At 45.3% G+C, this 23,993-nt stretch overlaps 1 long non-coding RNA gene across 1 annotated transcript; it reads right to left on the reverse strand.

Moving 5' to 3' along the window:
- Nucleotides 1–764: 764 nt before the first annotated feature.
- On the reverse strand, nt 765–22,782 carry LOC141411550 (uncharacterized). The gene is made up of 3 exons (XR_012436399.1): nt 21,456–22,782; nt 2,071–2,135; nt 765–1,467 (listed from the first exon to the last, which is right to left on the reverse strand). It is a non-coding gene; the product is annotated as an uncharacterized lncRNA (long non-coding RNA).
- Nucleotides 22,783–23,993: the final 1,211 nt, after the last annotated feature.

A 23,993-nucleotide genomic window follows, 5' to 3' on the forward strand; every position in this document is an offset into this window, starting at 1 on the left:
ATTTTGCAGTGGTGTATACCTAAAACACAGTAGGTTATACACTCACACCTAAGGAGCACGTACATCCATGGCATAGTTACACTCAGCAGGGTGTGTACACACAAGAGGCCCCAAACACAACTTCTGTCTCCTTAATATACAGGTGGATCCACAGACGGCCTGAAGTCCTGGACACAGAATTCCCACCCCTGGCACCCTGGACCGGCCCTGTGGGAGGCTAACCTTGATTCCTTTCTCTGGCCCGGCAGCCCTTGCCCAGCCTGGCCTCTCAGGACTGAGCCTTCCCCTGATGTAGTGGGCTGGGAAGAGCTTCACAGAGAGATATTGAGGGGCACAGCCAGGGCCTACTTCTTCAGATCCTTGTGTCTGTGTGTCTGTGTTTGTTTTTAAGGACTGGACTGCGTTGCCTGGAGAATTGTAGTGTCAATAAGGCCCCTGGGTCTGACCCAGCAGGTCTGGCCCTCTCCACCCTGGCTCTTGGCTGAGGAAGGCTGCTGGCCAGACCTGGTGTCCATGCCAGCTCCAGCACCTCCACAGCACGCTCCCTCCGGACACTGTGTTCTCCCATGGGACACGGGGTAAACATGAGCCTCCCAGCTGCATGGGAGCCAAGGTATCCTGCCAAACCTTTCATTGATTCACTCACTCATCCATACATTCATCCATTCAGGAATTCATCCATTCAGGCCAGGCACTGCAGTTATAACAAGCCGTCAGGACACCTCAGTCCGTCTCCAGTCTCCCACAAATGTCCAGCTCACAGATGTGTTTTGTTTGGTCTTGTTAGGATTTTAAAACTTGATTTCATACAAAAATACGGATGTCTTTTTTTCCCCTGTGGTGCTAGGGATTGAACCCAGGCCTTATACATGCTAAGCTTACACTGTACCACTGTACTGCATCCCTAGACCCTTCCCCCCGCCCCCTGTTTTGTTTTTTAAAATCTGACTTAAACCTTCCTTCCCATCAAGCAGATTCCTGGAGCCGAGCCCAGCTGCCCCCTTCTGACTGACCTATGAGTTGCAACTGGCTGCTGCCCAGCCCTCCTTACAGCCCTCACCTGGCAGGTTTTCCTCAGTTTCCTTTGGCATTTTGTGTTAGGCCCTAGTTAGGATTCTTCACAGCAAATAGCCCATCAGCTCACTCTGGGGAACCTCTCCTATCTGTACCCTACTCTGTCCTGAGCTGGGTAGCCTGAGAGTGTCAGGGAAAGATTGGCAACAACCGAAGTAGATTGATTCCCTTGACTCAGAATTCTGGGTATGTGTGTGCTTTAAGTAGAGGGAGGCAGATGAAACAGAGATGTGCATAAACCTCGGGTTCCTCATAAATGTTGCAGCTTCACATGTCAGGTGCTGAATTCATGAGGTCCAGGGAAGCAGCTCTCTCATCTATTCATCATGCTTTGCTGGACGTTCCACCACTCCATCGCCAGCTGTGTGTAAGGAGGGTTCCATTCCCAGAGAGCTGGAACAGCACAGAATCGAATCCACTTCAGTGCTCTTAGACACCTGTCTGCGGACACATTTGACCTCCTCATTTGCACTTCACTGTCATCTTTGTCTCTCCTTGGCTTGGACATCCAATTGCAGGCTAAGTCTAGCCCCGCAGTGGGCCCCAGACACACTTCCTTCACACACGCCCCCAAGCCATTTCTTTCTTGGGGTCTGTAGGGTTACGTTTAGGACAGCTATGTTTCTTGTCACCAGTATCTGCACTTCAATGTTTACCACTCTTGATTTCTTTTAATAATAAGAGTGGAGTATACTGGGTGAGTGAGCAGGTGAGGAGTGTCTGGCTGAGAGCGCCAAAATACTGGTTCTAAGAGAGCTGAGCACAGACAAGCTGAGGCTGCTCTCTCCTAGAAAGTGGGAACTCCTAGGACTCTGCTTGAAAGAAGAGAGAATCACAGTGTGTCCCCTGCAGGCCATTGTGGCCCAGGCCTGGACTCTGCACCCTGCTGACTATTGTCCTGCCCCCCCACAATGTCTGCTCCTCCTTTGCACCCTACCTTCCGCCTCTGAGTGGACCGCTGTAGTCCACAAAGTTCATCTCTAACTAGTATCTCACCTTAGAAATACAGTCAGGCCTCTGTGTTCATGGGTTCTGTATTCAGGGACTCAACCAAGCAGGAACTTGAAATATTTAGGGAGAAAAAAATTGCATCTTTAAGAACTGTAGCAGTGATTTATATAGCATTTACATTATTTTGGACATTATCAGTCATCTGAAGATGATTTAAAGTATACAGAAGGATGTGCGTAGGTTCTATGCAAATTCTACACTATGTTGTATAAGGAATTTGAGTTTCTGGATTTTGGAAATCTGAGGGGGCTCCTGGAAACCCTTCCCTATGGACTCTGAGTATTACCTCTATTTTAGAGATGATGGAACATTACCAGAAGATATGAGTGGCTAGCGAAGGTCAAGTGGGTTTATTAAAGGTGCTTGTAGTTAACTGGAATAAGATGCCATAAGCAAGAACCATACTGTGCTAGTCTGGCTTCGTTCTTTTTGCCTCTTTACAAGCAGCTCAGACAGAGCCACTGCAGGGCCCTGGCCCCAGGGAGAGCTCCATGCTCCCATTTCTCCTTTGCCCAGCACATGGAGCTGGGAGGATGTCCTTGAAGGCAAGAGGTCTTTCCTGTTATGAGAGCCCTAGGGCTTCTAGCCATGTCTTCCAAGCCTGTCCATGGTTGAAGGCTCAGTCTGGGAGCCTGCCTTCCAGGGAGGTCTTCCCCTCTCCCAGCATGTGGGGACTGGAACCTCAGGCCCTAGGGATAATGGGGTTCCCTAAGAGGGTAGAACTGCCTGTGAGGAGAGGCATGCTCATGTCTCCAGGTCATGAGGCAGTCCTAATGCTACAGCCTCTACCTTCTGCTACAGCCTCTGTCTTCCAAAGACCATGGGTATGAGCCCTGAGTCAGAGACACAGACACTGGAGTGGATTCTAGTTTTCCTTGACCCTGGAGCAGGCCCAGGATGGGCATGGGTGAGTCAGGACCGAAGCCAACCCGTTCCAGATAAATAGAGATGGAGAAAATGAAGTGCATCAGAATTCCTTGTGGGACAACTCTGTATTTGGAAAGAGTAACCCCCTTGGAACCGGGGTTCTCCAAGCTTACCCAGATTCTGCAAGTTGGTTGATAAGGACCTTCCAAAGAGGACAAGTTTTCTTACCCAAGAACCATATGGTGGACTCCAGAATGCAGTTGTGAAAGTAGGAACCAGAGTGGAATTGACCTGCTGTTCATGACATAGGGAAAGGTTCTGGTTGTGAGAAGGAGCAAAGAGAATCTAGTGCCTGGAGGAAGTTGGGAAAACTCCAGCAGTATAAGGGAGTTAGGAACATGGAAACGCTTACAGAGAATCTGAAATTGAAGACCAAATGTTCCATATAAACCAGTTTCCTTCCTTTACGGAATCTTCATTTAAGCTTCCATTACTTATGGACTCTGTATTCCACTAGGTCACTCGATGCAATGGGTAAGGAGGTCTGAGGGGTGTTGATTTTTCAGTTTTGGTTGGGGTGTGAGTTGCTGCAGGTCCACTCTCTGCATATGGTACAGGCAAGGCTGATCCCAGGCCAAGTGTGCTCAGCTGGCTGGTGCACCACGTGTCACTCTGGCCATACTTTGAAGCAAAGTCTGTCACTTACTTGCTTTGTGACTTTGGATAATTTTCCTACCTCTCTGAGTCTTGGTTTCCTCATCTGTAAAGTGGCAAGCATATTAGTTCTCTATGGCTATAGTTTGGATCTGAAGTGTTCCCCAAAGGTCTGTGTGTTGAAGACTTGGCCCCAACTGTGGCACTATTGGGAGATGGTGGAAGCTTTAAGAGGTGAGGCCTAATGGAAGTTAGGTTATTGGGGGCATGCCCTTGAAGGGGATATTAGGACCCCAGCCCTCCTCTCTCTCTGTCTTTCTGCCTCTCTCTCTCTCTCTCTCTCTCTGTGCTTGCCAGCCACCTTCTCTATCATGCACTGGCACCATGGTGTGCTGCCTTGCCACAGGCCCAAAAACAATAGAGCCAACTGACCATAGACTGAAATCTCTAAGCTGTGAGCCAAAATGACCTTTTTCTTTCCTCCTTGATAATATTTATCTCAGGAATTTTGTCATAGTGACAGAAAACTGAGTTACAGGCTGTTATAACAAATTACCAAAAAGTTAGCATCTAAAACAGCGTGAATTTACTCTCTTGGAAGTGTGTATTGGGTCAATAGAGTTGAGATCAAGTTGTTGGCAGGACTTGTCATCTGTCTCCCAGGCTTTTCCAACTTCTAGAGGCCTCCTGCTTCGCAGCCAGCAGTGGCCAGTTCTGTCTGACCTTGTGTCATGCCTATGTCCTGGCCTTCATCTCTGAGGGGCCTTCCAGGTAACTGGAGATAATCCCCATCCTACAGTCAGTTGACTGATTGGCAACCTGAATGCTACCGCATTACAGAACTTTTAACTGGGCCAGGGGCTAGGACGTGGACATTGTTCGGGGGTCACTGTTCTGTCTGCCAGAGGGAAGAGAAGTGAGTTAACACTCAAATGTCTCTCATGCAAAAGAGACAGTGCAGCACAGCTCAGTGAGGGCGGACTCATTAAGTGACACCGTCTGGAGAGAAAAGTGAACAGCATCGACCAGCGATGGCCAAAGGCCGGCTGGGATGACACTGTGGTCAGTAGGTGATGTTGGTGAGGATTCACCTGAGCACTAGGGAAGCCAAATGGGACAAAGACTCAGGAAAAGGATGGGGAATCCTTGAACTGACTGGGATTTGGGTTAAAGTAGGAAATTGTTAATTTGAGCAATAAATTGCATTTAAAATTATACCTGTACCTTTGTGCCATAAAATCTACCCTCCATTCATACAAGTGGTTAGTTTTTAAAGAAAATTTCCAACTTTTAAATTTGATCTTTTTTTTTGTTTTCATGGTACTAGAGTTTGAACTCAGGGCCTCACTTGCTAGGCAGGCACTTTACCACTTCAGCCCTTTTTTGCTTTAATTGTTTTTCAGATAGGGTCTTGGGTTTTTGCCTGGTCTGGCCCAAACAATGATCCTCTTAGCTATGGCCTTCTGTGTAGCTGGGATTACAAATGTACACCACGCTCTGCTTGCTTGTTGAGATGGGGTTTCTGTAACTTTTTGCCCAGGCTGGCCTCAAACTGTGATCCTTAAACATGGCCTCCCATGTAGCTGGTATTAGAGGTATGACCACCATGCATGGCCTATTAAATTTGATCATCTTTTAGCTGATTTTATTTTGTGTTATCCTATGTTTTACTTCTAAGGTAGGCCTGAGTGGACTTCAGCACTAGCCCCAAGATTCCCGAGTAGCCCAATGCTATTCTTAACAGCAAGTTCTAAATTTGGGGTGTTTTGGGTATCCAGAGGGGAGCCCTCTACTCTGAGAAGGACTCACTGCACCCTTATCAAAGACTGGTGGCCCAGCTGAGCCAGACAGGAGTTGGGGGAGAACTGGACGGAAGGAGGCAGCGGCTGCAGCCACAGGCTGGGGACTGAGACGAAAGCTTGGTCTTGTGCCTTTCTCTTAGTGGGGGTCTCTTAGATCCTACACCCTCCATATCCCTGCCAGAGGATGGTTCCTGAAGAGGCAGCAGGAAGCCCTGGGATTGCTGAGTGTGCTCTATCTAGGCCTCTGAGATGATGCAACTACAGTCTCCATTGTGCAAGTGAGATGAAAGGGACCCGGGGATGGGTGCACACAGGGGCTTTGCGTCACTGGCATATTGAGCTGAGTCAAAATCAATTGCACACACTGAGAGGAGAAAGCAAAGTAGCTAGTGCCAGGCAGGACAGGCAGTGCAGGCCCTGAGAGCCTACCAGAGACCAGGGAACAGGGTAAGGAGGAAAGAGGGGATGAAGAGGAGGAGAGGGAGGAACAGAAGAACAGGAGGTGGAGGAGAGCTAAATGCTCTGCCCCTGCTAACAGTCCTAGGGCAGCCCTGCATCCTGGAATGGAAACCTGGCACCTTCTGTCCATAGTAGGTCTTGCTCCCAGATCTCTGCTCTCATGCTGAGGCTGACTCTGGTGTATAAAAATAGGCATGGTTCATACGACAAGGTCTTGAAATCAGCAGCTGAGCAGTTGGATCTGATCCAACTGTGGGGAAAGTCCACAGTGTTGACATTGCAAGGCCTGTTGCTCTCAGTGGGGTAACTTGTTAAGGTGTCTTCTGTGGGACTTTTGACCAGTCTGGTGTTGTCTCCGCCCTGATTTAGAACCTGAGCTCTGGGGGTACTGTCAACACCCCTGGTAGAGGTTTCGGCAGACCAGGAGTCAGGGTCTCTGCAGCACTACGCTGTCCCCCGCTGGTCAGATCTGCGGGATTCTGTCTTGTCTGAGAGAAGTCCATTCATCTCTCAGCAGGTGATGTCACAGTACTCCAGTCACAGGCCCATCTACTGTTGTTCCTTCAGGTTCTTCAGGCTTTGTACATGTTTACTCAAAGTTAGTTAAAGAGGAAACAGCTGGGCATGGTGGGGCACCTCTGTGCTCCCAGCACTTGGAAGCTGAGGTATTGGATTGGGAGATCAAGGCCAGCCTGGGCTACATAGAAAGACCCTGTCTCAAAAAGCAAAAACAGACAAACAAAAAAGGAAACACATAGTCACGAGCCCCACAGTAACATGTGGCATGTTCAACAGGGGTCCCGTAAGATTGCGATGGTGCTGAACAATCCCTGTTGCCTAGTGGTGTTACAGTCGTGACATCACAGGCTGTGGGGGGGCACACACCCTCTGCACTGCACAGCAAGCATGAAGCCTTGGTCACAGCAGTAAATGACTACGTTACTAGCTTATGTGTTTACTCTACCATGCTTTTTATCGTTATCTTAGAGTCTTCCTCGGGAGGGGTCGGCAGCACGAGGGTTTGAACTCAGGGCCTTGCATTTGCTAGGCAGCTGCTGTAGCACTTGAGCCCCTCCCTGTGTACTCTGGTTCTGTCTCCTTCCTGAGAGATCTGGACAATTTTCCTGACCTGATCATGAACTGTGATTCACCAGCCAAATAGTGCCCCTCCCAGGCCCTTGGTTTCTCCATCATTAGGTAGAGCTCTTGGGCTAGGGGGTCTTCATGTTCCTTCTGATTTGCATTTGTTTGGGAACCTGTTTTTAATTGTCTTGGGGATACAACTAGCAGTGATACTGCTGGGTCACAATTATACTATGCTTTACTTTTGGAGAAGCTGCCAAACACATTCACCTCAGTGAATCATTTTACATTCCCACCAACAGTGTGCAAGGGTTCTAGTTTCTCCGCATCTTCATCAATCCTTGTAATTTTCCATTAAAAAAATAAGTCCCTATGTTTGAAATATTTGTCTCCTCCAAATTCATATGCTAACCCTGAATCCCAATATAATGCTGTCAGGAGATACAGCCATGGGAAGATGATGAGGTCGTGAGAGTGGGTCCCTTGTGAATGGGATTGCTGTCTCTATAGAAGAGGCCTTGGAGATCTATCTTGTCCTTCTACCACATAAGAACACAGTGAGATGTTCTGCCATTTATAAGAAAACGGTCCCTCACCAGACACCAAATCTGCTGGCACTTTGATCTTGGATTTCTATCATGAATAAGCCACCTGGTGTATAGTATTTTGTTATAGCAGCTTGGACAGACCAAAATAATCACCGTCCTAAAAGTGGTACCTCATTGGAATTTGCATTTCCCAGTGACTAATAATATTGACATTATTTCCGTATTATCAGCCACTTGTACATATCCTTTGGAAAGAATTCCACTTGCTCACTTTTTAACTAAATCATTTGTCTTTTTGTTGTTGGGTTATAAACATTTGGATAACAGGTTCTTATCACATACATGATTTGCAAATATTCTCTCCCATTCCGTAGGTTGTTTTTTCCTTTTCTTGAGAGTGCCACAACTTTTCATTTTGGTGAAATCAAATTTACCTGTGTTTTATCCTTTGTCACTTGTTGCTGTGGTTATCATCCACAAGGGTGCTTCACTTTCATGTCTTCTTCTAAGAGTTTTATGGTTCTTGTTTCCTACACTTAGATTCCTGATCCACTTTGATTTTTGTACACACGGTTTGTGATGGGGTTCAACTTTTTTTGCATAATGGATATCCAAATAGTCTGATTGCTCTGGCAATTATTTTTTTCTGATACTTGGGATTTGAACCCAGGGTCTCATGCATGCTAGGCAAGTGCTCTGCCACTTGAGCCACACCTCCTGACCTTTTGTTTATAGCTTTGTTTTTGAGATAGGGTCTCACTAACTTTGCCTGGCTGGACTTAAACTCATGCTCTTCCTCTTCCTCTTCCCAAGTAGGTGGGATTATAGGCATGTACCATGGTGCCTGGCTCTCTGTTGAAAATTAATCATTCACAGATAAATGTTTATTTCTGGATTGTCAATTCACTTCCAGTGATCTTTGCATTGGTTCTTATAGCAGTTCCATGCAGTTTTTATTACTGTTGCTTTGTACTGAGTTTTGATATCAGGACGTGTGATACTCTTCTTTTTAAAACTTGTGGCTATTTTGGCCCCTTGCAGTTCCATATGAATTTCAGGATTGGCTTTTCCATTTTTATTAAGAAAAAGATCACTGAAATTTTGACAGAGATTGTAGTAAATCTGTAGTATGCTTGGGCAGTGTTGACATCTGAATAATATATTGTCTTTCAAACACAAACATGGACTGTCTCCCTACTTCTTTATAGCTCTTCGATTCCTTCAGCAGTGTTTGTAGTTCTCATTTTTACAAGTCTTCTACCTCTTTAGTACAATCTAATCCTAGTTATTTTATTCTTTTGAGTGCTGCTACAGGTGGAGTTATTTTCTTGATTACTTTTTCAGAGTTTTTCTGGCTTGTGTACAAAGATACAAAGGAATCCTGCAATTTTGCTGACTTTGTTTCTTAGCTCTTAGTTTTTGGTGGATTTTTGGGATTTTCCATACATGGGCTCTTGTTGTCAATGATTGGAGATAAGCTATTTGCTACTTAAATGCCTTTTGCTTCTTCTTCTTGCTTAATTTCTCCCCTGTAACTTCTAGTATGGTGTGGAATAGCAGTGGTGAAAGCTGAGACCACTGATGTTTTTGTGATGCCCTCGATCACATGGTGGGAGTTTCCTTCTGTTTCTAGATTCTGAGTGTTCTTTTTCTTATGCAAAGGTGTTAGGTATTGTCCAATGCTTTGCATGCATCTTGTCGCCATGTGATTTCCCTCCTGCATTTTATTAGTGTAATCTGTTATATAGACTGATTTTCTTTTGTTGATGTTGGAGCCTAGGAATTTGAATCCAGCCTGGGCAACATAGCCAAACCCTGTCTCAAAAAAAAAAAAAAATATATATATATATATATATATATTCTTTTATATATATATATAAAATAAAATCAAGTCAAGATGGAAAGAATAGAATCAATAATACACCATATAAAATGTGAAGGGAGTGAATTCCCCCATGAAAAGACAAGAGTCTGCATTATAAATATGTATAATTTTATTGCCAAGTGAAAAATAAATGAAGGCAGGTGTGGTGGTGCACATCTGTAATCCCAGCACTTGGGAAATGGAGTAGGAGAATCATGAATTCAAGGCAAGTTTGGGTTACATAGCAAGTTCCAGGCTGTCCTGGGCTACGTAGCAGGGCCTTGTCAAGAATCATAATAATAATAAACAAGTAACCTAGGTTTTCAAAAAAGAAAAAATTTAAAACGCCTGTCATATCAAGTGAAAAAAATACCAGTTTGTGTCTTGAGTCTATATGCACACAGTGTCCAGCAGCAAAAGAGGGGCTCCATAAGCAAGGAAGGAGAATGCTCTCATTTCTAGGCCTGTATGTGATGCATACAGGTTAGTTACCGTCACAGCCCCTCACATTCTTTGCAGAATGCTTTTTCTTCATGCTTTTAACGTTAAAGCCCACCGTTTGGTGTTCTTATTGTCACTGTTTGCTTTTTCCTTGCGTTTGCTTGTTTCTCTTCATCTGTTCCTTTACTTTCAACCTTTCTTATCACTTCCACAGAGCACAAACTCTTGGAAAGAACAAATTGCATTTCACTTTTCAAGTCAATGGCAGGTTCTTTTTGTTGCTGTTGAAGGAAAGTGAAAAACTTGGACAACGTGGTTCCATTTCAACCCAGCAGTGTGCAGTGAGCCCCTTCGGAGGTGAAGCGCCAGGAAGCGGGGCTCTCAGGCAGGAGGCCACAAGGCTTGGGTCAGCAGTTTTTAAAACCATTCTCTCTCTTTCTCTCTCACTCTCCCTCCCTCCCTCCCTCCCTCTTTCTTTCAAAAACTTATTTATTCATTTACTTTTTAATTGACAAAAATTATATGTTCGTGGTACAGTCATTGGAACCTTCACATGCTGCTTGCAAACTGTGAAATGATCCAACCACTGTGGAAAAGAGTCTGGTGGATCCTCGAACAGTTAAAGAAAGAAACGTCCATAAAACCCAGCAAACCCACCCCTGGGTATTTGCCCAAGAGAATTGAAAACAGAGACCTGAAAAATACTTGCACGTGAATGTTCAGAGGAACACTATCCACAACTGTGAAAGGTGGAAACCACCCATGTGTCCACCTGCAGATGAAGGGATAAACAAATCATGGTATAGCCGTATAATGGAGTATTATCTGGCCATAAAAGAGGTTGACTGTGTGTGACTCAAAACATTATGCTAAGAGAAAGAAGCCAGATACAAAAGGCCACACTGTAGTATGACTGCAGTTACATCAAGAGCAGGTAAATCCAGAGAGACAGAAAGCAGTGGTGGTTGCTAGGTGATGGGAGTGGGAAGCAGATGGGGAGCGAGTACTAAAGGCTGTATGGCTTTATTCTGGGATGTTGCGAATGTTTTGGAACTTGTAGTAAATGGACTAACGCCCACTGAATTACGCAGTTTATAAAATACTGTGTTTATGCTGCTTGCATAGCTGGGATGACACCTGTGTACCACCATATGGGCCCAGCTATCGGTTGAGATGGGGATCTTGCTAACTTTTTTCCTGGGCTGACCTCAAACTGTAAGCCTTCTGGTCTCTGCCTCCTGGGAGCTGAGCCACTGCACATAGCCTAAAGAGATCTTTTTTCCCTCTTATTCTCTATGACAAAATTATTTTTAGTAATAGTAATAATGTTAAAAATAATCATGATTTTCTTAACTTTTAGAACAATTAAGAAAGAGCAAGTTTCAATTTTAAAGATAGTTTTCAAATTCAGTAAAATACTGCATATGTGAACTGAAATTTGCATCTAACAAACACAGCGTACATGATATTGCGTGCACTTGGCAAAACTGTTTCACTGTCTTAATTTTTAAGCACAAAAATTCTAATGGGTCACATGAAATGGCAGTTGAAGCAAGTCAAACTTCATTTCACCGTGAGTACGGTGCTGCCATCGAGCGAAAAGATGAAGCAACTGAGAAATCATTAAGTTTTCCTCCAGCTCTCAGAGTTGAGGTTGTAGGGTAAGCCATTACTGCAAAATCTGGAGAGAGAGTGGACACAGTGTGTTATGAGTTTGTGTTCCCCCAAAGCTATGCTAAAGCACTAATCGCCAGTCCCTCAGAATGTGACCTTTGGAAGTACAGTTGTGCAAATATAATTAGTTAAGATGAAGTCATACTGGGGTAGAGGTGGGCCCTTGCAGCTGCCATTCGAGCTCAGCAAAGACTGCAAACCACCTCCAGAAACTGGGCAGATCCAGGAAAGGGTTTTAGAGGAAGCGTGGCCTGCTTACACCTTGATTTATGGGCATCTAGCCTATAGACTTGTGAGTGAATACACTTTTTATTGTTTTAGGCTACCCAGTTTGTGGTACTTTGTTACTGCAACCTAGAAAACTGAGACACAGAGAAACACAGCCACAGTCACGTTACTTGGGGTAGAGGCTGCTGAAGCCACAGACTAGTGGAAACACTTGCATGGTATTCTGATGAATTATCAGAGGCTGTATGGCCTGTGAGTGGGGAGCTATATGGGTCACAGTCTTGGGCAAAGGCCCCACACTTTCATGGGTCTTATCTTCAGGAAGTATACTGATTTTCATGGTGAAGAGCTACAGAAAGTTAATTTGTAGCTGTAATCTGGCAGCACTCTGGAGGCTAAGGCAGGAGAATTGCAAGTTTGAGGCCAGTCTGTGCTATATAGGGAGACAGACCCTATCTTGAAGAACCAAAAACCAACCAACCAAACCAACAAACAAAATTACCTCATGCCATTGACAGAAGGAGGAAAGTAATTACTATAAACATACCTAGTGTATTCTCCATAACCAAGGCCACCTCTTCAGAAAAAAAAGAACTTGTCAAAAATCACTTCAAAATGAATCAAAGACCTTAGTATAAGACCTGAAACTGCAGCAGGAAAACACTTGAAAATATAGGCATAGGCAGCAGTTACTTGAACAGGACTCCAAGGGCTCAGGAAATAACAGCTAGAGTTGGCAAATGGGATCACCTCAAATTTAAAACCTTCTGTACAACAAAAGAAATGACCACCAGACTGAAGAGACAGCCTACAGAATGGGAAAAACATATTTACCAGTTATTCATCAGGCAAGGAATTAGTATCTAGAATATATAAAGTGCTCAAAAAAATAAACACAAAAGAGCAAATAATCTAACAGTACAAATGGGCAATAAATATATAAAGAAATGCTCAGCATGCTTAGTCATAAAGGGTAATGAGATGCCATCCTGCTCGTCAGAATGGCTATCCTCAGGAAAGCAAACCACAATAAATGCTGGTGAGGATGCGAGGGGAGAAAGGAGGCTTAATCTATCATTGGTGGGAATATAAATTAATGCAGTCACAATGAAAGTCAGTATCATGATTTCCCGAAATACTAACTCTAGAACTACCCTATCACCCTGCTGTACCACTCCTGGGCATTTATTTTAAGGACACCTGCACACCCATGTTTATAGCAGCACCATTTAGAATAGCCAAGCTATGGTATCAGCCCAGATACCCAACAACCAATGAGCGAATAAAGAAACTGTGGTATGCCATAAAGAAGAACAAAATTAAGTCACTGCAGAAAATGAATGGAGCTGGAGATTATCATGTTAAGTGGAATAAGCTTGGCTCAGAAAAACAAACACTGCATGTTTTCTCTTATATGGGAAATCTAGATGTAAAACCTCAAAACAAAACAAAACTAAAGACATGGATGTAAAAGGAGGACTGCTGGGGGAGGGGGAAAGGAGAGGAAAGTGGAGGGTAGATATGATCACGGTGTATTAAATGCTCATATGAAAACAGGTTAATGAACATTAAAAATTTTGAGGGAAAGGGTGAGAGGAAGAGTGATAGAGGGATGAATAGACTCAGCATACATTATATGCCTGTGTGTAAATATCACAACAAACCCCACTGTACAACTTAAAAAGAAAAAAAAGATTTATCAATAGTAAAAGTCCAGAAAGTCATTGATTTCTGAGCTGCTTTTATTTTTCTCCAGTGTCAAGCCCAGGTTTTCAAATTTCCCATAGTTTTTTTTTTTTTTGTGGTACTGAGGTGGGACTGGTTCATTTTGGAGATGGGATCTTGCAAACTATTTGCCTGGACTGGCCTCAAACCACAATCCTCCTGATCTCAGCCCCTCATGTAGCTAGGATTAAAGGTGTGAGCCACTGGTGCCTGGCTTTCCCTATAGGTTATTAAAGCCACCAGTGTCTGTCCAATAAGCTCATTTTTACTTAGGTTAAGGGAAAAAATGACTTTGTCGAGACCCTTACAGGATCCAGGGCAAGAATCCAGGTCCAACACCCTTTAGGATTCCTGCTTCACATAAGCCGGAGAGAAAACGCAGAATACCTCTCAAAACATTGAGATTTAATCATAAAGAGTAGAGAATGCTTTCCCTCCCTCCTTCCTTGCCTCCACACTAATGAGGCTCCAGCATAATTTCAGTGGGCTGTGCAGAAAGATGTGCACAGCTCAGCAGCTATGTAAGGTGTTCTTAGGGAAGCCCAAAGATAAAAGGCGGTCAGAAATAACAGTGATAGAATTTGAAGTCCCTTTCACCCTCAGCCACAGCAAACACTAAGCATAGCCCAACTCCTAGCCAGATTAATAGAAAACTTCAAACTCAGTCTGCTCACCTCTGTTCCTATTATCCAGTACATCATGTCGGACCTTCAACAAAAATTAACAAAACATCCTAAGAGGAAAAATCACAGTCTGAAGGGACAAAGCAGGCATCAGAATTAGAGCCAGCTATGATGCAAATGTTTCAATGATTAGAGACAAGGAAAACTTTAATATGATAAGGTCTCTACTGGAAAAAAAAAGTGGGCAACATGAAGAAAAGATGGGTAATATAAGCAGAGAGATGGGGACTTTAAAAAAATCCAAATTAAATGATAGAATTTTAAAAAAGCAACTGAAATGACAGATGTCATTCAGTAGGGCAATACATAGATAGGATGTAGCCAAAGAAAGATTGGTCATGGGAACTTCCCAAAATGAAGAATAAAGAGAGTGGGAACACTACTGAACACAGTGTCTAAGAGCCATGGGACAGTGACAACAGGTGCAACATGTTTCATGGAACATTAGCAGGTGAAGAAAGAGAACATATTTGAAGTAACAAGAGCTGAAACTTCCCAAAATTAATGACAGAGTAAACTAGACTCAGGAAGCTCCAAAAATACTATGCAGGATAAATACCAAACAATATTTGCCTAGACATATCATATTTAAACTGTAGAGCACCAAAGACAAAGAGAGTATCTTGGAAGAACCCAGAGGAAAAAGAGCACTTGACCAAAGGGGGAGGAAGGTAAGAATTACAGCAGACTTTTCATCAGAAACTCTGCAAGCGGGAAGAGAGTGGAATGAAATATTTAAAAGGTTGAAAGAAAAACCACTAACCTAGAACTTTATATCAAGCAAAATTATTTTTCAGAAGTAAAAGAGAAATAAGAGAAGAGAAATCATCTCTCAAACAAAAACCGAGGAAAATCATTGCCTGTCCTGCAGTGACTTGTTCTGCAAGAACAGGGAGAAGAAAAATGCCATAGATCAAAAAGTGATCTACATTAGATTGGAAAGCCATTGGAGAAGGATTAAAATGAAGGTAAGATAAATGTTTTTCATTCTTCATTGGTCTAGCAAGTAAGTGTCCACAGTAATTATCTTTCTGCCCATTGCATGACTGCAGCATATGGATGAGTGGAAGAATGGCAGCAGTTTTTTGTTTTTTAATAAGGGATGGAAGGGAAGAATCAGAAATGCTCTGCTATCAAATATTTGTACTGCTGGTGAAGCAACATACTGTTATAAGGGCTGAAGATGTAGCTCAATGATGGATAAAGCATTTGCCTAGCATATGCAAAGTCCTGGATTTGGTCCTCAGAACTCCCCCACGCCAAAAAAGAAAGTACACTTGAGTTAGTTGCTAATGTATATTGCAAGTTCTAGGACAATCACTAATTTAAGAAAGTATGGATATGCTAAGAGAGAAGCAAAAATAGACTCATAAGATGCCAAATTAAAAGCACAAAAAGCAGACAACGCAGGTAAAAAGGAAACAAGTGAGACAGATAGGAACAACTACAACCAAGGCAGTATCTGACTGTATCAATAATAACTTGAAATATGAATGCTATAAATACACAAATTAAAAGACAGACATTGTCAGAGTAGATAAAAAGCACTAGCAAACCAAGCTCGGTGTGGTGACACACTCCTGTAATCTCAGCAACTGGGGAGGCAGAGGCAGGAGGATTTAGTTTCCAGCCAGCCTGGGCTACACAGTGAGACCCTGTCTCCAACAAACAAACCAGCAGGTTATGTGTTACTACAAGACATCTACTTAAATAGGAAGATGCACAGGTAAAGGGAGAAGTGACACTTAGCAGGAAGGAGCACTTCTAGTTCCAAAGTCACAGCAAGAATTTGCCCCAAAGTGCTGGGAAGAGCAGTTCCCTTCCTAGGGGTGTGCTCAGGACTGCTGGCAGCACTGTCGCCTCACAGCCCCACACAAATGGGAAGGAGTTGCAAGGATGGCTCACATCCTGCTGGACAAGTCATACACTAAAGACCGTGCAAAGTGTGGGTCCCTGTAGTGCAGTCCATAGGCAGATGGGCAGGACCCAGAGGGCCTGGAGCTGCTAAGGATGGGTTTCTCTGCCTGGTGATTGCCTCAGGGGTAATGTAAACCCCGCAGGCATGTGCTCAAGGTCTGCACGCCTACCGCCCCTACATCTGTCAAAAGTTTACCAAGGACAAAGTTTGTGCTGGGGAGGCCGTCAAGGTGGGAGAGGGTGACTGCCCTCTCACTCTGTGTATGGAGTCCTTCCAAAACTAGAGGCAGCCTGAGACCTCCTGTCACCTTGAGACTCTGGGGCTCCGGGGCAGGACGGTCCACTTCCTTGGAGATACTCTTTTGAGTGGTGCACAAAATGCCCTTCTGCCAGGTCCCTTTGCAGCCCCATCTCACGGGTGCCCGTGTCCCAGTTTCCAGGCCTCAGGGTCTCCTCCCTTCGCCACAGTACAAAGCTCCTTGTCCTCTCCTTTCCTGGGAGGGCTGCCACCTGGGACTGCGGCCAGGGGAGCAGACACCCCTGCCATGCGCATTAGACCAGGCAGCACAGTGTCACCTGCTGTTCCCTGCTGCAGAGACTCAAAGGCTGTGGTGGGGAGCGTGGCCATGTGGTCTCCTTTTCATGGTTAATTCTTGGGGAGGATAGAAGGTGATACATTTGTGTGGTTCAAAAGTAAAGACTCTCTTTTTTTAAGTTTGCTTTGACAGACTTGCTCCGCATCTGTTCTACCGCCCTTCTGCGCCCCCTGTAGGCACTTTGTGCTCCTTGCATCTACGACGAGGTTACTGAGAAAAGCAAACAGAGTGTCTATTCTACTCCCCACACTCCTCACACGGAAGGTCCATGTGCTGCATTGTCTTTGTGTCTCTGTGCCGCAACGCATCCTGGAGATCTCTTCCTTGATGTACATTCCTCTTTTTAACTTGGGTTGTACCTGTGCCGTTGTGTTTTCCTGTAGGGTGTTTTTCTCATCCAGACTAACACCCCTTGACTCTCTGCCCCACCAGCCTCACCTGCCTGGAGACTTGCCTGGGCTACATACAGGTCATGCGTGAGATTTCCTGGCTCTCCCACCCTCTGTCTGCACCTGCAGGAGATTCTAGATGAGGAAGGACAGGACATGCCCTGATCTACATCTCAAGGTGGTCCTTTTGATGGGACCTGTGTGAGACTTTTGGCTCTCCAGGAGCAAGCCTCATAAGGCTCAGAGCAATTCCTTCAGTCCCATCATGCTCCACCCCCTTCCCCCAGGAACTTTGAGATTCTTCAGGGAGCCTTGGTGATGAGTTCCACTGCACATGGTGACCCTCTGGCCCAGTGGGTTGATGTGGGGGCTGGGCCAGAGGCCAGAGGCCCAGGCCAGGTATGGAGAGAGGCATGCTGGAGGAGCCCAGGAGGTGGACACACACAGCACACTGGCTGGCCTTCAGCCTCTCTGCTGATGTCCGGGCTCCTGTGTGTGAACCATGGTGTGCGAGGCCTGCCTCTCAGCCTGGGTGAGAGATGAACTGCCTAGGCCAGTGGATGGCGCTCCTTCCCCAAATGCACGTCTACAACTCCAGTATGAACCATTGTTGAACCTGCATGAAGTAGTCAGTCCTAGATCCATGATGGAAGCTGTCTGTGAAGCTTTGTTCATGATATCCACATTCTGTATACAGTTATCCAGGACTGTGGCAGGCTGTGCCTTTATTCCCAAGCAGTTCTTGAGAGAACAGAGCTTTCCTGCCCTATGCACATGGTCTTAACCAGTGGAACAGGAGTGGCAGTAGAACCTCAGGGGATATCAGGTAGTTGGATTATTGTGTCAAGAGACTGGCATTGAAGTAGAGATTGATGCTTTGGCCTTGCTTCTAGAATGCAGGTGACACAGAGAGACCCCTTTATTCTAAGTCGCTAGGACACAGGGTCACTTGTTACTCTAAGTACAGCAGTTTAAGCTGACTGACACGGGTACCTCTGCCATGCCAGGCAATGTGTTATGCATAGTAAGTGCAGCAGCAACCAGACTAGACATGGCCTCTGCCACCTGAGGACTGAAGAACAAGTACTCCTCCCAGCAGGGAAGACTGGGGAGAAGCAAGTTTAGGGCAGAAAGATTGCAAGATGTGTTTTCAACCTGCTGAGACCAAGGTGTCAGTAAAATGACCAAGTGGGATTGGCAAGTATGTTCTGCAGCTCAGAACGAGATTTAGGGTGGAAGTTTGGAACACAGGTTACCAGTTTAGGAGCCAGGCACTGTGAAGAAAGCCATTAGCTCATCAGCCCGGGAATCAAAAACCTTTTAGAAATGCACAAAAGTATTGGTAGGAGGAGGGGGAAAGGGCTGGAGGAGTCCTGCCACAATGCACAGAAGGGGGATTCAGGCTGAGTTCCCTGTGTAGTGCAGGCTGACCTCAAACTTGTGATTCTCTTGCCTCTGCCTCCTGAAAGTGCTGGGATTATACGCATGTGCCACCAGACTCAACCTAGGTTGTTGGTTTTTTAAATTAGTGAAAGAGAGACCCCTGGCCGGGCATGGTGGCAACTATAACCCCAACTACTTGAGAGGCAAAAAGTCAGCCCCATCTCACCAACAAGCTGACTGTGGTTTTACATGTCTGTAATCCCAGCTATATGGAGGCATAGGTAGGAGGATTACAGTCCAAGGGCAGCCCTGGGCAAAAACACAGATGCTGCCTTGAAAATAACTAAAGCAAAAAGGGCTGGGATGTGACTCAAGTGATAGAGCTCCTACCTAGCAAGCTTTAGGCCCTGAGTTCAAATAGCAATACCACCAGAAACAAGAAAAGAGAGAGACTTATGCAGCCATGAAGAAGAACGAAATGTTATCATTTGCTGGTAAATGGATGGAATTGGAGAACATCATTCTGAGTGAGGTTAGCCTGGCCCAAAAGACCAAAAATCGTTATGTTCTCCCTCATATGCAGACATTCGATCAAGGGCAAACACAACAAGGGGATTGGACTTTGATCACATGATAAAGCGAGAGCACACAAGGGAGGTGTGAGGATAGGTAAGACACCTAAAAAACTAGATAGCATTTGTTGGCCTCAATGCAGAGAAACTAAAGCAGATACTTTAAAGCAACTGAGGCCAATAGGAGAAGGGGACCAGGAACTAGAGAAAAGGTTAGTTCAAGAAGAATTAACTTAGAAGTTAACATATATGTACATTAAAGCAATGCGAGGCAACTCCCTGTATAGCTATCCTTATCTCAACTAGCAAAAACCTTTGGTCCTTCCTATTATTGCGTATACTCTCTCTTAAACAAAATTAGAGATAAGGGCAAAATAGTTTCTGCCAGGTATCGAGGGGGTAGGGGGGAGAGGGAGGGGGTAGGGGGGAGAGGGAGGGGGCAGGGTGGTAAGGGAGGGGGTGGGGGAAGGGGAGAAATGACCCAAACATTGTATGCACATATGAATAAAAAAAGAGAGAGAGAGAGACCCCTAGTGATTTGAGGGCTTGGGGACACACAGGTTGATATGCTACTCCCCTTAGAGCAGTTTCTAAAATTGGGTCTACCTGTCACGTAGTGGCACACAGCTGATTTTTAGAGAATGTTATAAAATTCGTTAGTTTAGAGTCGTGCTATTTTTAAAATTACTTTCTGTTTATGGCATATGTTACTTGTTTTCCATCATTTCAGTGATGATCACATGAAATTAAAAAGATACCGAAACAAAGACAATAATTTGATTTAAAGAAAAGTTTGAGTAATTGTACTTGTAGTATACAATTATGCCACAAAAACGTGGTGACTCAAGTTTGAGAAGCACTGCTTAAAGATACACCCTCATTTGCCTAGAATGTGCAAGGTCCTGGGTTTGACCTCAGTTCCACACACACACACAAATGGTAAAACTTAGTACCTGCATGCAACAGATTTGGGGGGGCGGGAGGAGTAAGGGCACTGAAGTTGAACAGCCTGATTAGGGGCTCCAGCTGGTCAGTGGTGCTGCTGAGATTCCAAGTCAAGTCTGGGGTGATGGTCTATACCTGCTGACACCTACAGGAAAGGCCAGCATTGAGTATGAGCCCTCGGGCTCCCCACAGTGGCCAATATCCCTTAGCCCAAATGACTCTCAGGTGCCCCAGCTCATCTGCAGGGGACGCCCTTCTCCCTGAGGCAGCATATCCACTCTCACCCTTACTCAACTGCTCATCTCTGGCGGGGCCAATGAGTATTTTGACCACTTTTGGAAATGTCTCTGGCCTTGCTGATTTTAATAATAAACAAAGGACCAAACAGTGTAAGCAAGCCTCCTAAGGGCACTTAAGAAATAAGACTTCCAAGTGGGAAAATATTTGATGAAAATTTTGGCAGCTTGAGAAAGACTAGGATCAGAATGGAGAAATTTATGGAAATGGGACTATGGCCAAAACAGTCTTTTTTTTTTTTTCTTTTAAGTCAACATGCCAAATGACAAAATTATTTCAGGAATAAGACCCGCCAAGGCTTTACAAAAGCCACGAGGCCTGAGCTCTAAGATATTGTGGGTTTGGTTCCAGATCATGGCAATAAAATGAGTGTGACCATAAAGTCACATGAGCACTTTGGCTTCCCAGTGCATATAAAAGCTATGTTTACACTAGACTGTGGTTAGTTAAGTATCTAATAGCATTGTGTCTTTAAAAAGTCTGTGCCTTTTTTCTTCTCAGTTTTCTTTTCTCCTTTGTAATTTTCTGAGTGCACAGTGTGAGTTTCAGCATGATATTCCTCCTCTCCCTGTGCCGGCTGCTCCTACTAATGTGTGGAGGCTTACCATTGTCCTACCCTGCCCATTGGATCTGGTCAGGCCTTAGCGTATGGCTTGACCCCCAGGAAACATGGAGAGAGCCCATCCTAGGCCTTCTGGGCCAGGCCGGTAGGAAGCCTTGCAGCTTCCCCCAGCTCTCACTAAAGAATCAGCTTAGGTCAGGTCTTTTCTGTCAAAGAATTTAATCAGTAAAAACCACCTTACTAACTCGCTTCTCATACGCTCACTTCATGGACTCAGCTTAATATGATAAAAGTTTCTATTAAAAACAAAGAGTTGTTACCCTCAGCTGGGCCTGGGCAAGAATTCCGCTAGATGCCCTGGTTCTGGAGCTGATAACCAAAAACAGTTACTGCTTCCCTGAACTTTTAAACTTCTTTGTTCCCAAAGCCCCCTCCTAACCTGGCCCCTTTCTAGCCAATTGCATAGACTGTGAGCCCCAAACCTGCCCAATCCAGGGGCAGGAGAGGGACAGCATGGCGTCAGATAAAACCCCTGCAGACTTCCTGCCTAGTGTGCATGCCTTCCAGACTTCCTGGTGTGCACCCTTCTGCAGAAATAAATTTTGCTTTGCCTATTGACTTCTGAGTAGTGTCATCTCTCTTGTGACACCCCAATATCTTAAAGGTATTTCTAACACTCACCCTGCTCGCTTTTGGAACAGTCGTTCTTGGACTGCTCCCTCTTGGAATCCCACTGCCATGTGGTGAGAAGTGCAAGCTACATGGAGAGCCCACTTAGGTTCCAGGTTAGCTTCACCTGGCAGCTCTGTGGCCAAGCTGTCTCAGACGTCCAGCCCAGCTGGGTCTCCAGTTGATTTGCAGCTCCAACAGCGCTACTACAAACATATGAAATCTGAGGAAGAGCAGCTAAACCCCGTCAATCCACGGGACCATTGCATAAAAACAAATTATTGAGTCACTACACTTTTTTTCTTGTACTGGAGTTTGAACCCAGGGTCTCGTGCCTGCTAGAGAATTGCTTGACCACTGATCTATGCCCCCATCCCCGGAAGTAGTTTTAAAAGCAGTAATACATGTAGAGAGCCCCTTTCCAGATGATAGCAGTGAACCCTCAAATCATTGCCAAGAATGGATGTCCACAGAACAGAGAAGTACAGTCTTCCCTCAAAGAGAAGTAGAAAGTGTTCCAGATAACAGTAAAGAGGACAAAGTAAAGTGACTAGATGTAATACAAACACACTGGTAAATTACATTCTTATATACTAGCAAAAACCCGTTGCAGAATAAAATGAATAGAGATCCCTTTTACAACCGTAGTAACAAGAATACAGAATCTGGAGGCGACATTCACTCCGTGGATGCCTCTAGCTCCTGGCGTAACCCGCCAGGGAGGCTGTGCTAGGCTTTGCGATGAGCTCCTTGGCAGACATTTCACACTGGGGTGGTTCCAGCAAAGTTGCAAATAGTCTACCGCTTCTGCCACACGACTGGACACAGGCTGCACTGTTGAGACTTCACTGCGTATGCGCTGAGGTTGGGATAAAATGACGAGGGAGGGCGACTGGTCTGATGGGACAATAATCAAGACATTCTCTTGAGTGTGTGTCAGAGCAAAACAAAATCAAAGAAGTAAAACCATCTGCAAGCGAGGGAATTGCGTCAGCTTTCATGAGAACAGCTGACAGAGATCAGCCCTACAGAGCCTCGCCTGCTCTGGGTGCCCAGCCCAGATCTTGGCAAATGATCTCTCAGGAGAGGCGGGCAGCCCTCAGGGCAGCACGTTCCTGGCACAGGCTTGACGAGTGTCTCTGACTGCCCCCTCCTCTAACGTATATTCTGTAATAAACCCCTGCACTTGTGAGTGACGCTGGCTACGGCAACAGTTTCTTAACCCTTGAGGGCAAGACTAAGCGCAGCCACACATCGTCTAGGGAAAACTCCCATTGTACCCAGTTCATGCAGATTGCTGCACACGACTGTAATCGTCTGACTTGGTGACTCTTTTCCCGAACCCCAAGTTTAAAAGAGCCTGTGCGTTAGAGGTTTAAAGCACAGAGAGGGAAGAGATAGGTGAGACAAAGGCAAAAGAAGGGGGATTTAGGACGGAGGAGACCCAAGCATGCCTGTGTGGTCATGGGCAGTAATCCATGGGTGGATTAATTCATGAGGTGGAGAGGAGGTAATGGTAGGATGCCCCACGGTATCTGAGAGGGTGGGAGGTTTGGAGGGTGGGTGAGCCCCAGAGACGTAAAAGGACCCCCTTTTATGTGGAACTAAGGGAGTAAACAGGAACAGATATGTGCTTCCCAGGTGTGTGCTTCCACCCAGGGATGCCCGTAGGCAGGACTGCCCTTCCCCAGTGTGCACTTGGCTCTCTCACCTTCTCTGCTCAGCTGTTACCTACCATGAAGTTTTCCCCACCACTTTGTGAAAAACGGCCTCCTCCCCCATTTTATCTTTTTCCATCTCACATAACTATGACTCCCATGTTTATTTTGTTTGCTGTCCAAACCCAACCATGTAGTTCTGTGTGAGGTGTATTTTTTAAAACTGCATTCTTCGTCATATCCCAAAACCAGCACAAAGGTACCCCAAACCCAGCACATCCCAGGTGCTCAGCTCTTTTGATCAGAGAATAGAGGGGTCTGGATGCAGCCATCTCCCTCACCCAACTTCTGGAGCACAGTTACCCTGATTCTTTCACAGTGGGTGTTTGTTTCAATGTTGGCTGAACTTGGTGGTTTATCTACCACAGCTCAAAGACAGGAGTGACAGGAAAGGTTCTCCTAGGTACATGCACTGCTGGGGGATCTCCTTGTGTCAGTCACAAAGCTCTGCACCCTGTGAGCAAGCATTTATTAGAGGGTGACTTCGTTGGGATTTATGCAATCTGGCCAGTAATGAAATTTCCCAAGTCCACAGCATCAATTCCATGGGGAGCCTACAAATACTGGAAGTCAGAGCAGCCCTTTGCCTGTCCCCAAAATCCAGCACAGGAAATCAGGTGCTATATTCAAACCTCCTGGAGCAACCCTAGAAACAGATGACCATCTGTAAGCCTAAGCAGACCTGGATTTGAGAGCAGCTTGCTAGAGGACATGAGGAGCCTAGGGACAAGGTGTCCATGTTGTTGCTTCCAGTGGGACTTTGCATGCGTAATAGCGATTGCCCAACAAGGGCCATTCGGCCCTAGCCTGGATCGGGACCCAGAACCTGCAA

Source organism: Castor canadensis, chromosome 10 (assembly GCF_047511655.1).
Source record: "Castor canadensis chromosome 10, mCasCan1.hap1v2, whole genome shotgun sequence".
Classification (NCBI taxonomy): domain Eukaryota; kingdom Metazoa; phylum Chordata; class Mammalia; order Rodentia; family Castoridae; genus Castor; species Castor canadensis.